Below are 16,144 nucleotides of genomic sequence, written 5' to 3' on the forward strand. Positions count from 1 at the left end.
ACAAGTTTCTAGAATTAACAAAACTTCATACCACGTATTCAAAAAGTTAAACTCAACTGTCAAAAAAAAAATCTGATTCATATTCCCTTGGATAAATAATATGACCCTTTTCACAAATCTCACACAAATCCTTAGTCCCTTTCATTTTAATGAGCAGCTACTATGACTTCCTTTGTTTTCGAATGTATATTTGACTTCTTTTCAAATAGGTCTTTCCATTTTGAATAATTTCCATTCAAAATTGAAAAATCTGTAGGAATTTACTTGTGTAAAAAGTGCTCTCTTCTCTGTGGATCACAAGTCATTTCCTGAAGGGTATGTGTATGTGTTATGTTACAGTGTGTGAGGGGGAGGGAGATATTTGAGGTTTATTTATTCTTCAGTTATACTCAAGTATAACCTTATGAAATGAATGTAAGAACTGAGCTGTGATCATCAGGGGAGTAACTGGTGGCCATTTCCTTCACTTCCCTTTACAGACAGATTTAAATAATGATTAAAACCATGTCAAAAAACTGAGCCTGTAGTAATTTTTCCACTCAATGAATTTTATGACTCGGTACTGGAAATTTTGTATGACTTTTTCTCTCTACTGTGACCATGATAGCTATATATATAGGAATATACCCTAAGCTTTTGTTTGGGTTTAGATTAAACCATTTCATTTTAATGCAATAATAATGGACCATAAATAGAGCAGAAAAATAAAGTGTACTTTATAAGTCAATCTACATAGTAAATTGGGAGAAAGAAATCTCACCTATTTTAGGAATTAAATTATTGCTGGTTAGAAAGTGGGTGATTAAGCAGCTCAGCATCATCGTGTTTAAAAAATAATGTGATTTAAAAATGGGCAGAGGGGGACACCAGGATGGCTCAGTGGGTTAAAGCCTCTGCCTTCAGCTCAGGTCATGATCTCAGGGTCCTGGGATCGAGCCCCGCATCAGGCTCTCTGCTCAGCGGGGAGCCTGCTTCCTCCTTCTCTCTCTCTGTCTGCCTCTCTGCCTGCTTGTGATCTCTCTCTGTCAAATAAATTTTTTTAAAAAATCTTTTAAAAAAATAAATAATTTTTTTAAAAATAGGCAGAGGACCTGTTATTTTTCCAGGCAAGACATACAGATGGCCAACAGACATGTAAAAAGATGCTCAATATCACTAATCATCAGGGAAGTGCAAATCAAACCCACAACGAGATATCATCACACACCAATCAGAATGGCCAGTATCAAAAGACAAGAAAAAATAAATGTTGGCAAGGATATGGAGAAATGGAAACCCTGTGCACTGTTGGTGGAATGTGAATTCTTGTTGCCTCTATAAAAATCAGTATGGAGCTTCTTCCAAAAACTAAAAATAGAAGTACCATATGATTCAGTAATTCCGCTTCTGGGTACTTACCCAAGGAAAACAAAAACACTAATTGGAAAAGATATATGCATCCGTATGTTTATTGCAGCATCATCTACAATAGCCAAGATACGGAATCCTAAGTGTTCATTGATAGATGAATATGGGTATGGATATGGATAATATATAGTAAATATGGATAATATATAGTATATATGGATTAAAAAATAATGTAAATATTTATATATTTAAAAATATTAAAAATAACATAAATATTTATATATTATATTTATATAAATATATTTATTTATAAATATATTTATATATAAATATAGTATATTTATAGTATATATATAGCATAATGGAACATTACTGAGCAATAAAAAAGAACGAAATCTTGCCATTTGCATAACGTGAGTGGACCTGGAGGGTATGAAGCTAAGTGAAATAAGTCAGACAGAGAAAGACAAATACTATATGACTTCACTTATGTGTAGAATATGAAAAATGAAACCAACCAACCCACGAACAAAACCAGACTCATAAATACAGAGAACAAATTGGTTGCCAGAGTGGAGAGGGAAAATAAAAATGGGCACAAAAGGTATAGGGGATTAAGAGGTACAAACTTCGTTATAAAATAAATGTCATGGGGATGAAAAGTATAGAATATAGTCAATAATATTGGCATATTGTTGTATGGTGATCGATGGTAGCTTTACTTACTGTTGTGAGCATTTACTAATAAATATAGTTATTGAAAAAAAAAAAGTACCAAAGTACTTAAAAGTATAAATCATGGTATAAAATCTATTTCAACTCTTACTCAGAATAAACAAAAGCAATGATAGTTCATTTTTAAAATTTGTTTAACCAAAATATTTCATGCTTTTTTTCTTTTAGATTTTTTTTATTTATTTATTTGACAGACAGAGATCACAAGTAGGCAGAGAGGCAGGCAGAGAAAGGAGGAAGCAGTCTCCCCGCTGAGCAGAGAGCCCGATGTGGGGCTCGATCCCAGGACCCTGGGATCATGACCTTAGCCCAAGGCAGAGGCCCAATACACTGAGCCACCCAGGCGCCCCCATTTCATGCTTTTTGAGAAACATTTGTATTATCTATAAATTCTTATAGATAGAACCACTGGAGATGTTTTTGATGTGCAGAATTCATGATGAAATCATGGCAATAGCATAAATGCCTATTTTGTCATTTTAAAAATCTTTTATAATCTTTGCTATATACGAGCACTATTATAAGCATGTTACAAATATTTGTTAATATTCACAACTCTATGAAATAGTTATTATAATGATCCCATTTTACAGATGAGGAAATTTAGACCCCAGAAAGTTAAGTAACTTGCCCAATATCATACAACTAATAATTAGAACCAGGCTTTGAATACAGGCAATCTGACCCTGAACACATGCTCTTAACCATCACCATGCTGCCTGTTTTATATTTTTAATTAAAAAAGTAAGGCACATAGAATGTTAGTACACTATTTTTAAGGACTTCGGCTTTTGATCTAGGTGGCATGGGAAGCCATTGGGGTTTTTTGAGAAAAACTGTAGTATGATTTGACTTTAGTTTTAGAAGGATTATTAACTGTTGGAGAGGACAAAACCCAAAGCAGTGACACTCTTTTAGTGAAGTTCACGGTGGTTCTGGTCAGTGTGGTAGTGAAAAATATAATGAGAAGTGGTTGGTTTCTCAATGTATTTTGAGAGCTAGCTGATGGATTGGATGTGGGATATAAAAGAAAGAGAGAAATCAGAGATGGTGCTCGAGTTTGGGGCTAAGCAAACAAAAGTTTGTAGTTACTATCTAATGAGTTGGCAAGAGATTTTGTTCTTGCAGTAGGGCATGGTTTGCTAAAATTTAGAGTTGTATTTTAGACAACTTCAAGATGCCTATTGGACTTCCAAGTGGACATGGAGGTAAAAGAGATATATCAGTCTGGAGTTTTGGCAAGAATTATTGTGGGAGATATATGTTTGAGAGTTCTCAGTGGATAAATGGTATTTAGAGCTGTGAAACTGGAAAAGACTCCCAAGGGAGTGGGTCCAAGAGAAGTCCAAAAACTGGGCTTCAGGAAAGAAGAACAAGCAGAGGGATTAAAACAGAAAGGCCAATGATACAGAAGAAAAAAATCTGGAGAATATGGAGTCTTGGGATCTAAGTGAACAAAGTATTTCGAGGAAGATAGTGGTCATTTCTGTCAAACACCATTAACAGGTCAAATATGATGAGGATGAAGAATTGATCACTTGGGTTTAGTGATATAGAAATCTTTAGTGACCTTGACACATACACACACAAACACACACACACACACACACACACACACATACACACACACATACACATTGGTATATATGTCTTTATATAAGGAAAAATAAAGCAGAAAAATCAGTAGAAAGAAGAACATGGAAGTTTATAACCACAATTAACAGTGCTTATAGCTGCACATTAGGATTATAGATGATTATTTCTTTTTCTTGTTACAAAAAAATATACAGATTACTTTGCACAGTTTCCTTCTGTAAGCATTTCCAACCTCATTATAAATGTTGTTTTCATTTAGTAGCTGAATGTTTAGTTCTCTTAAGTGACCTCCCACCAAATTAGAAGGGGTGAAAAAGGAAGAAAGAAGTCCTCTAACTTCAATGATACAGTGATCATCAAAAACACATCAAATGGATCCTTTAAACACATTAATTTTAATGGGATGATATTCCTGGAATTCTCACACGGTGCCCTGGGATACAATTGCCACATTTTCCCCTACTAGGCCCAGAAATCATTTCCAGGCCTATCAAATACAAGAGCCATTACTTCTGCCTTGAAAAAAGAAACCCCTGGAAAGTGTCTCTTTGCATAAATCTCCTTGTTTTTAGGTTTCAGTTGTAGACTGATACACACTGCCCGAGACTTAACCAGAGAAGCCTGGCTTCCTGTCATATTTTAAGCTGCTCAGCTCTTTGTCAGCTCACAAGGGCAGATGCACTCAACCATTTATCACACTCCTCTAACAATAGCTTTGGCATTCAGAGGGCTGGACCATCTCCATTTGTAACAAATCCAATTCCTGGTCGTCAGCAGCATTTTGACTCCTCTTGGCAGATACTCTTGGCTCTGAGGAATCCTTGGGAAATATGGCTAGCAGAGGCAGCTGCCAAAACTACACAACTGCTCAGGAAGTAGTTGGTCAATGACCCATCTTTGGGAATTGCCTATAGAGCAAGGAAGCACGTATGGAATTTAGAGTAAAAGGGAAGTGTCTAGAGTACACTTAAATATAAAATTTACCTAATTTATTTTGAAGATCTTATAATTTCTCATTTTATACTTTAGAGTGACATAATACTCAACCAGAATGTATGCCTTTTGTTCTAAATCTCTCTATAGTCAGTCATCTATTAATCTGGTATGGCTATAACTAATGTTAGAATAATAGAATCAATTCCTCTAACTTCCACTTCAAAATCCAATGACAACTGTCAACTGAAATGCATAGTGAATTCAATGAGTGGCAGATAAGATAAACATGGGATATATTGTTGTAATTACTTAATGCCCCTATTCTGAGGCAGTAGCATAATTCTAATAAGAATTACAGTGTTCTGCTCAGTTTTCTTCCTCTTAATATCTAATCCTCTTAACATCAGATCTACCTACCACTGTCTACCAGGCTCTAAGTTATCTGAGACCTGATTCTGACCATGTTCCCTCACCTCTAGACCAGATATACCTCCATGGGGTTGAAATGTCACAGGAAACCTTGGGGATCCAAGCTTCTGGGAACTAAGTCCCATCCTGGCATGGCTGTGTCTATAAGTTGCCTTTCCCTGCTCAATACATTTCCAGCTGGTTTCTCCAATGACCACATATTGTTTCCTGTTCCAAAATTTCTCCATTATGGGGGAGCCTGGGTAGCTTAGTTGGTTAAGCGTCCTACTCTTGACTTAGGCTCAGGTCATGATCTCAGGGTGGGGAGATGGAGGCCTGTATACCTTCTTATGATTCTCTCTCTCCCTCTTCCTCTGCCCTTTGCACCCACCCTCCTCTTAAAAAAAAAAAATCTCCATTGTGGTGTGACTTTCTGCAAAGCTTTCTCTGCCACAAAGTTTATTGCCCCTCTTCCAATGTCCCAGAAGAAGCTACCTGCTGCCTAAGAGGAAAGAACAGAAAAGGAAGAGTGATTTTTCCCCCATATCCTAGAGCCCTTAAAACTACCCTTGTGACAGAGTCAGCATCTACTGCAAAGATAGAAAAAAAAAAAAGGCAAAATCTGAGTTTAAAAAAGCTCAGGCTGCAAAAGAAAGCAAAATCTGAGCTGAGACATAGACTATTCATTCTAGAAAAAATTGGCTATCATGGGAAGGAGACGTGATAAATAGGAAAATGAATTGCTATAAACCAGAGTTGAAGGTGAAAACAAACTCTAGATTAGCAACCCCAGGTGATGGCAAGTGTTGTGATAATGGGACTTGATAGTTGTCATAATATTGGAAGTTCAGTGGAACTCCTGTGCCCTCTTGGACTAAGCTAACACCCAAGTGAAAATATAATAAACCAATATAGGAGCCCCAGTGCACATCTCCCTGACATTTGGTATTGGTGGACATTGAGTGTTTGATAGTCTGGCGATACATCACCACCTTTGTGGCTTAATTTGCATTTTCCTAATTACTAATGAGGCTGATATATATATACACACACATATATATGGCATTTGGATATCATCTATTTAAATAGATAGTCTTTTGTCTGTTTTTAGTTTGATGTTTAAATTGTAGTATTTAAAAAAAATACGTACTATATATGTGAATCTGTTGTTATTTCTTTGTATTGCATATACAGTCTCCCTTTCTGGGAACTTGTTGTTAGTTTCTTTCTGGAATCTTTTGATGAACAGAAATTCTTAATTTAGTTTATGAGTTTTATCATGAATTCAGAAAGATATTGTCCTATAAATTCTAAACTCTAAAACCTTTATAGATTTGCCTTTCACATGGAAGTCAGGAATTGATTTGTCACTGATTTTTCAATGTAGTAGAATGTAGGTGTCCAGTCTCATCTTTAAAATATGGTTATACAACTGTCCCAGCACCATTTATTTAAAAAATAAAATCCTTTCCTTTATGTCTAGATTGTCCAGCTTCATTGGTCTGCTTGGCTATTTCTGGGCCAATAATAGTTTGGAATATGGTACTTTAAAGTATCTCTTAGTATCTTAAAAAGAAAGTTCTTCTGGGGAGTGTCTGGATAGCTCAGTTGTTTGAGAGTCCAACTCTTGACTTCAGCTAAGGTCATAATCTCAGGGTCATGAGATCAAGCCCTGAATTAGGCTCCGTGCACAGCACAGAGTCTGCTTGAGATTCTCTCGCTCCCTTTCCCTCTGCGCCTCCCCAAGCTCATGCTCTCTTTTTCAAATAAATAAAGATATATATCTATATCTATAGATATAGATGGATATAGATAGATAGATCTCTATAGATATAATAATATATCTTTTTAAAAAGCAAGTTCTTCTCTTTTACTATTCACTAACAGTCAATTGATGTTGAATTTTATCAAATGCTTTTTCTGCATCTATTGAGGAAACACATTTTTTCTCCCTCTCTCTGTTAATGTGATTGATTGGTTTTCTAATGTTAAATGAAGTTTGTGTGGTTGGATAAACTCAACTTGCTCATTATGTATTATTTTTTAATTTATTGCTGGACACAATTTTCTAGTATGTGTATCTAATACTATAAATTTTCCTCTAAGTACTACTTCAACTGCATTCCACAAGTTTTTTTTTTTTTTAAGATTTTATTTATTTGTCAGAGAGAGAAAGGGAGAGCGAGCGAGCACAGGCAGACAGAATGGCAGGCAGAGGCAGAGGGAGAAGCAGGCTCCCTGCCGAGCAAGGAGCCCGATGTGGGACTCAATCCCAGGACGCTGGGATCATGACCTGAGCCGAAGGCAGCTGCTTAACCAACTGAGCCACCCAGGCGTCCCTGCATTCCACAAGTTTTAATATGTAATGTTCACTTCTAGATATTTTCTCATTTTAATTGTGTTTTATTTTTTAACACATTATTTTCTATATGTATTCTTTTTTTATGATGTCCAATTAGCCAACATAGCACATCATTAGTTTTTGATATAGTGTTCAACGATTAATTAGTTGTGTATAACACCCAGTGCTCATCATCCCACATGCCCTCCTTAATGCCTATCACTCAGCTACCCCCATACCCCCACCCCCTCCCTTTTGCAGCCCTCAGTTTGTTTCCCAGAGTCCAAGTGAAACCATATGATAGTTGTCTTTCTCTGGTTCACTTATTTCATTTAGCATAATCTTCTTCAATTCCATCCATGTAGATCCAAATGGCAGGTATTCATCCTTTCTGATGACTGAGTAATATTCCACTGTATATATGAACCACATCTTCTTTATCCATTCCTCTGTTGAAGGGCATCTCATCTCCTTCCATAGTTTGGCAATTATGGGCACTGCTGCTATGAACATTGGGGTGCATGTGCCCCTTCTTTTCACTAGTTTTGTAACTTTGGGGTAAATACCTAGTGATGCAATTGCTGGGTTATAGGGTAGCTCTATTTTTAGAGCTTGAGGAACCTCTATACTCTTTTCCAGAGTGGCTGTACCAGTTTGCATTCCCACCAACAATGTAAGAGGGTCCCCTTTCTCCACATCCTCTCCAACACTTGTTTCTTTTCTTGTTAATTTTTGCCATTCTAACTGGTGTAAGGTGGTATCTCATTGTGGTTTTGATTTGAATTTCCATGGTGGCTAGTGATGTTGAATGCTTTTTCATGTGTCTGTTAGCCATGTTAGCCATTGGTATGTCTTCTTTGGAGAAGTGTCTATTCATGTCTTTTCCCCATTTCTTGACTGGATTATTTGTTTTTTGGGTGTTGAGTTTGAAAAGTTCTTTATAGATCTTGTATACCAGTCCTTCATCTGTAGTATCATTTGCAAATACCTTCTCCCATTCCAAGGGTTGCCTCTCAGTTTTGTCGACTCTTTCCTTTGCTCACAAAAGCTTTTGTATACCAGTCCTTCATCTGTAGTATCATTTGCAAATACCTTCTCCCATTCCAAGGGTTGCCTCTCAGTTTTGTCGACTCTTTCCTTTGCTCACAAAAGCTTTTGTATACCAGTCCTTCATCTGTAGTATCATTTGCAAATACCTTCTCCCATTCCAAGGGTTGCCTCTCAGTTTTGTCGACTCTTTCCTTTGCTCACAAAAGCTTTTTATCTCAACGAAGTCCCAAAAGTTCATTTTGGCTTTTGTTTCCCTTGCCTTTAGAGACAGGTCTTTTTTTTTTTTTTTTTTAAGATTTTATTTATTTACTTGAGAGAGAAACAGTGAGAGAGAGCATGAACGAGGAGAAGGTCAGAGAGAGAAGCAGACTCTCCATGGAGCCAGGAGTCCGATGCAGGACTCGATCCCGGGACTCCAGGATCATGACCTGAGCCGAAGGCAGTCGTCCAACCAACTGAGCCACCCAGGCGTCCCTAGAGACAGGTCTTGAAAGAAGTCGCTGTGGCCAATGTTGAAGAGGTTACTGCCTGTGTTCTCCTCTAGGATTTTGATGGATTCTTGTCTCGCATTTAGGTCTTTCATCCATTTTGAGTTTATCTTTGTGTATGCTGTAAGAGAATGGTCCAGTTTCATTCGCCTGTATGTGGCTGCCTAATTTTCCCAACACCATTTGTTGAAGAGACTGTCTTTTTTACATTGAATATTCTTTCCTGCTTTGTCAAAGATTAGTTGAGCATAGAGTTGAGGGTCCATTTGTGGGTTCTGTATTCTGTTCCATTGATCTGATGAATTAGTTTAAATTGTGCCTCCAAATTTTCAAATATATTGGAATTTTCTAGTAATCTTTTAGTTTCTGCTCTCAAGCTTGAGTGTGCTATAGTGAAAATATTTTTATTTAAATCCTTCAAAATTTGAGAGATGCTTTATGTCTTTATTTATTCAATTTCTGTAAATGTTTCATGTGAACTTAATACATAGTATACTTTACAGAATACATTCCATACCTGTTAAGTGCTTCATTCTTGTATAAGAGCATTAGATTTTATTTGATAATATTTTTGTTCAAATCATCTAAATTCTTGTGCATTTTACTACTCTATCAAACAAGGTTTGTTAAACCTGCAGTCTCCCACTGTGACTGTGGGTTTACATATTTCTCCTTATATTTGTCACTTTTTGCTGTATTTTAGGCTATGGTTTTTGAAGCATACAAATTAAGAACTGTTAAACATTCCTAGTGAATTGAACTTTTATCACTTGAAATATTCTTTATCCCTAAAACACTTTTTGTTATCACCTTGATATTAATAAAGCAACACCAACTTTCTTTGGGTAGGCATCACATGGGATATATTTTTCCCTACTTTTAGTTTCAATTTTTTGGTATGTTTATAAATTAGATGTGTGTTTTGGTTATTTAATTAACAATGACAATATTTTTCTTTTAATTGAAGTATTTGGTCTATGTTTATTTTTAATATAATTATTGATATATCTCAGGTTAAATCTACCACTTCCACTTTTTTGGTCACATTTAAAATATATTTTCTTTCTTCACCTTTCTGGCCTTCTTTTGGATTGGTTCTTCTTAATTTTTCTACTTTTTTCCTCTGTTGGTTTGAATATTACAGATTTTTAAAATTCCCTTTGGGATTTTCCTAGAGATTACAAAACCCATATTACAGTCCAGTGTCAAGGTGCTTCTTGCCTTTCTCCAAGACAATATAAAAATCTTAGAACATGAACACTATTACTTGCCTCCCAACGTAAATGTTGTTGGTAGCATGTACTTTAATTCTCTCCATCTCTTAGTCCCTCAAGAATTGCTATTTAATATAATCATTATTTCATGATTTTCACAGCATTTATGTGCATTTACTCATGTATTTTTCAATTTTGTTGCTATTGATTATATCTTGCATCTCTGACCATCCATCAAAAGTTATCTTCCTTCTGCCCATGAACACCCTTTTGTATAACTGTTAGTGCAGATCTGCTGATAATTCTTGCAATTTTTGTTTAACTTAAAAATGCCTTTATTTCACCTTCATTTTTGAAGGGTATTTCCCGTGGATACAGAATTATAGGTTATTAATTATTTTCTCTTCACACTGAAAATGTCAGTCCATTTTCTTCTGAATTCCACTATTTCTGTTGAAAAATCTGTTTTAAGTCTAATTGTTGTTCTTTGAAGATAGTTTGCATTTTATTTTTCTAGTTGCCATAATGGCTTTTACATCATTGGTTTTCAGCAGTTTTCCTGTGATGTGCTTTGATACAGATTTCTTTTTATTTGTTCTGCTTGGCTTTTATTGGGCTTCTGATATATATGGATTGATACTGTTTGTGAACCTGGAAAATTCACATACATTGTTTTCAAATGGCTTTCCTCTTATTCTCTTTCCACTCTCCTTCTCAGACTTCAGTTACATTTTTCTAAGACCTTCTTAATGGATCTTCTATGTATTTTACCTTCTTGCATTGTTTCCTGTCCTTTTGTAGTTTTTTTTCTTGTTATTTTATTCTGGACTCTCTTCCAGTCAGGTCTCTAACTTGCTAAACACTACCCTTGAATTCTTTAGGTTCGGCTGCTGTATTTTTTAGTTGTAAAATTTATGTGTTCATTTAAAAAAAAATTGAAATGTCCCTTTTAATGATTTTCAGTTTTCTGTGAAAATTCTCAAACTTGTATTTTATTTTTTGATCATAGATATTTTAAAATTTATATCTGATAATTCTAATACCTGAGGCTGTCTGTGGTGCTGTGTCTATTATCTCATTTCTGGTGATTCTTGTTCATATTGTCTTGACTTCTAAGCTTATCACTTTGGCCAGATATTGTATTTTTTTTCAGATATTGTATTTTTAAAAGTTTAAAGGAGGAACACCTGGATGGCTCAGTTGGTTAAGCATCTTCCTTCAGCTCAGGTCATGATCCCAGGCTTGTGGGATTCAGTCCCACACCTGGGTCCTTGGTCTGTAGGGAGCCTGCTTCTCCCTAAGCCTGCCTCTCTCTCTCTCTCTCTCTCTCTCTCAGGAATAAATAAATAAATTTGAAAATTTTTAAAAAATAAAATTTAGGGACGCCTGGGTTGCTCAGTTGGTTAAGCGGCTGCCTTCGGCTCAGGTCATGATCCCAGCATCCTGGGATCGAGTCCCACATCAGGCTCCTTGCTTGGCAGGGGGCCTGCTTCTCCCTCTGCCTCTGCCTGCCACTCTGTCTGCCTGTGCTTGCTCTCGCTTCTCTCTCGATGACAAATAAATAAATAAAATCTTTAAAATAAAATAAAATTAAATTTAAAAAAATAGGAAGTTCAAAATAATATGATATATAGGAAATTGATGAAAAAGTAAATCCTAAGAGTTCTTACCATAAGCAGAATTTTTTTTCTCTTTCCTTCTTTTGTATTTATAGGGCATGATGAATGTTAGCCAAGCCTATTGCAACAATCATTTCACATTGCATGTAAATCAAATCATCATGCTGTATACCTTAAACTTACATGTGATGTATGCCAATTATTTGCCAATAGAACTGGAAAAAAAATTTAAAGGAAATAATTGGACTACAAAGACAATGTTGTCTTATACCAGAGAGCAGTTTTATTTCCTACTTTCAGGTATCTGGAGGCATTTATAGAACTGGGGTCATCACAGTCCAGTATTAGATGCTGAGATTTTTTCAGTCACCCCGATGGCTCAAAGTTCACTTATAATCCATAAAGACTGTGTTTACTCTTATCTGTTTCTGTATAATAAGCATGGTGAAATTTAACAGCTTAAAACAACAAACATTTTATTCATTTGCCTACAATGTAATCAGACAGACCTTGGTGGGGAGTTTTTTCTGTGCTCCGGCTTTGGCTAAAACTGCTCAGCTGGAGCTAGCGATTTGCTTCCAAGATGGCCTCACTGACCTGCTGTTAAGTTGGTACTGGCTCTGGTTGAGAGCTCCATGAGGGCTGTTGACTGGGATCTCTTCTCCATGTGGCTTCTCCACGTGACTCGGTGAGGAGCCCCAGTATTTGATAATCTCAGGATAGTTCTATTTCTTAAGAGGTGGCTGACTTAAACCAGACTGCAAAAGCAGAAGCTGCTGAGCCTTTTTAGGATTTAAGATACACCATCACTATTCTGCCACATTCTTCTGGTTAAATTAGGTCAGAGAAACAGTCCAGATTCAAGAGGGCTATACAAGGACATGAATACCAGGGAATACGGTTTATGGAGGACCACAAAAGTAATAGTGAGCCACAGATGATTTACTTCCATTTTTCCCTGTGTCCTGGAATATAGCACTGCAGAGTCTAAACAGAATTACAGGACTTCCATACTTGTCAGGTAGGGCCCCAGATTTTTCTCCTTTCTCTGTAGAGTCCTGCTCAGCCTCTCAGTTGCTCTTCTTCCTTATCATGACCTAATCAGCAGTAATTCTTTAATCTCAATTGTTTTTTTAAGATGTATATATAAAAATACAATTTTTTCCAGTTTTTCTAGTTTCTCTCAGTGGAAGGCAGAACCAATCAAAATTACTTTGTCGGTGATAACCAGGAACTCCTGGTTATCTTTTATGTCTCCATCACCTCCTTCATGTACAGTCGACCCTTTGAACAATGTCAGGGTAAGAGGTGCCGACCTCCCACACAGTCAAAAATCCATGTATAACTTCAATTCCCCCAAGCCTTAACAACTAATAGCCAACTGTTGACAGAAGCCTTACTGATAACATAAATAGTCAATTTTTACTGTATTTTTACAATAAAATAGAGAAAGAAAATGTTAAGAAAATAAAGAGAAGATAGATTTACAGTACGGGGCTATATCCCTAAAAAAGAAAAATCCACATAAAAGTGAACAACCAGCACAGTTCAAATGCATGTTGTTCAAGGGTCAACTGTGGATGTTAAGGACATAAAAGGCTATATACCACTGTTATATAAATGGCCCAAAGATTGCCTCTATGTATTGTTTATTTCTTTATGCAAGCTGAGACCCATTAGCTCAAAAGCTGAGCAGAGTGAAACTCAAATTTTTACACATTCAATTATTTTTAAAATACCCCCAAAGAAACAGATTATCGCCCTTTTAGAGCCTACTCACTTTATATCCTGCAAGACCTCACCCTACATGTGGGAGCCATTGATAAGATAGAGGCTTATGGTTCTGAGACCCCAAGCTGCCATGGCCCTCTGGAGCTGTCTGACTCGGAGATTTCCTACTATGCTCCTGAGTGATATCGCCCAGACATGCAAGCCCCCTTTCCAATGTTCTTGCCACACCCCTCTCTGAGTTCCCTTGTCCCCTCCCCTTCTGAGGGTAGTTCCCAAGCTGTAAGCCTCTGGATGGTCTCATGCTGTGAGGGTCTTCCCCTCACAAGCAATCCTGTTTGAGCTACACCCAATAAATCTGGTTGTGTGTTATTGCCTCTCGTGGTCATATCGTTTCTCTTGATCAGCCCCCAAATCCCTTGAAACCTTGACAGACACTTTCATGCATTTCTACCCAGTACATTTTCCTTCCCCACAAGAAACTCAATACGGTCTGTGGCTGAAAGAAATCAGGAACAAGAGTGTTAGTAGGGCTCAAGGAAGAGAGCCACTGGGTGAGGATTAGTGCAGATTTCCTCCAAAAGGGACAGAATAGAAAATTCAGGGCACCATTTAGCTTCAAATTGCAAATAATGATGCCAACACTGCCCTGCCATGTAATTATTTCTGGAACACCTGCTGCCATAGTATATGATTCAAGTATTCTGCCACCGAGGCACCCAGGCCCTCTGAAGGCCACATTACACAGTCCTATGATTTCCTCACATTTGCAGATGGAATAGAACAGCTCACCCCAGCAATTGTCAGGGTGTTCTCTAGTTCTCTGTGATCCACAGTCACATTCGTGATTCGAGACAGATGGCATGAGATAACAATAGGAACCATAAATGATGATCTGTTTTAGAGAATTGAACCCCCCCCCCAAATAAAACCAGATGGAGAGTCAAGTACTGACCTCTAGTGGCAGTCAAGGCAGTGATACCACTTTATGGCAAATAATCTTGAGTTTTTATCAGACTATATAATGACTTTTTGAGGTATTATGCTTGAGTATTTTTTTAATAGGAGACTTAAAAATACTTAAACTTTTGAGAAGTTTAAATGCCAATCGATAACTCTTTCTTTTATATAGTTTTCTGGTTACAGTAATTTTCTAAGGTTAATTTTAAGAACCAGGTTTTATCCTTCCTGATCAGGGGGAATAGACTGGAATATTTGTAGAAACATGGTAGATAAAGTGTCTGAAATTATAAGTATTTCTTTATACCAATCATAAAAGTACTGCATTAAGGACTAAGGACCTGATATTCTGACACTAGTCGGCCACTGCAAACCTTCAAGCCTTTAGCAGGCCACTAAGATCTCTGTGTGTTACATTTTATTAAATTTGTTTTTCTTACCAGCCTGTAGCTTGCTCAAAATCTGAGAGTTGCAGACAACTTAACATCTCTATATTTGGCTCAGGTTTCCAACAAAAGTTTCTGGACCTGTAACCTAGTACTACGTTTCTTGAGAAAAATTTTGCATTCTTGTTTTTTTGTTTTGTTTTGTTTTTTGTTTTTGTTTGTTTTAAAGCTAGCAATCTTTACTGAACTCTGACATCAAAGGAGAAGACTGAGATGTAGAAGAAACAGCCATACAAACTCTGTCTCCTTCTTCCAACAGCAGCGCCACCACTGACTGGTTCTAGTCAAAGCCCTTAGCAGGCACTTGCTATCTGCAAGCCTTCCACCTACTCAGATAGCTCAAATGCTGGTGATAGTGAATTGTGTCAAGGCTGCAGACAGTTCTTGGCAATTTCCAGTGGTGGTCCAGGCTGGTAGTTCTTGTAGGTTCCCCAGTGTCTTTATCTTCTAGGTTTCTCAATGCAAAAATATATAGCATAACTCCCTGATACATCTTTGTGTTAAGCACTCACTTTCTTGTTTTCCCTAAACCTGTCTTTTAAACTTACCAGGACCTATTTTTCCAGAATGCCAGCCTCACTGACTTAATTTCCTTAACTGCACGGTTTGACCCTTGTGGTCATACACTTGAGTGCATGACCGCTCAAATCAAATGATTCCATTCTATAAATAGTTTGGATATCCTGCCATGCCCTCAAGGAAATTAGTCTTCCATTGCTTGTACTCCCATTTCTGGGATGCCCAGCATTGCTCCAAAAGATTGCACAACCATGAAAACTGGGGCCAATAAAGACCAACACTTTTCTGCCTCAGCTGATCTTCTATGCTACTTGTCAGTCCTTTTGCTTGGCCTCAATAAACTCCCTCTCAAGTGGCAGTTATACCAGGTTTACATCTTTTCTTTGATTCCTCTTCCTCATCGCTCTCAACAAGAAACCTCATTTCCTACTTCAAGAGAAGTTTAAAAAAAAGTTCATTAGAAGAAAATAATTCTGCATGATTGTGCCATCCTTCCCTCTTTTTTTTTTTTTTTTTTTTTTTTTTTTTTTTTATCTGAAGAACATCTTCTCTTTAGGATTAACCTTGCCAGTGTTTTCTAGGATCTACCTGTTCATCTTCCCAAAACCTGCTCCATCAGTCACTAATCCTACCCACCCCCCCAACTCCACTATCTTCATTAATGTCTTGTTTGTCTTCAGCAAGCAAACATGCCCCATCATTTTTTTTAAAGGAAAACTATATTTATGTCCTCGACTGTCCTTCAAATCATTGAATT

General features: G+C 36.9%; 1 protein-coding gene across 4 annotated transcripts in view; it reads right to left on the reverse strand.

Moving 5' to 3' along the window:
* DNAJC5B (DnaJ heat shock protein family (Hsp40) member C5 beta) overlaps positions 1–16,144 on the reverse strand; it is a 97,101-nt gene that overhangs the window by 19,683 nt on the left and 61,274 nt on the right. The window lies entirely within an intron of this gene.

This window comes from Mustela nivalis, assembly GCF_964662115.1.
Source record: "Mustela nivalis genome assembly, chromosome: 2".
Lineage (NCBI taxonomy): Eukaryota > Metazoa > Chordata > Mammalia > Carnivora > Mustelidae > Mustela > Mustela nivalis.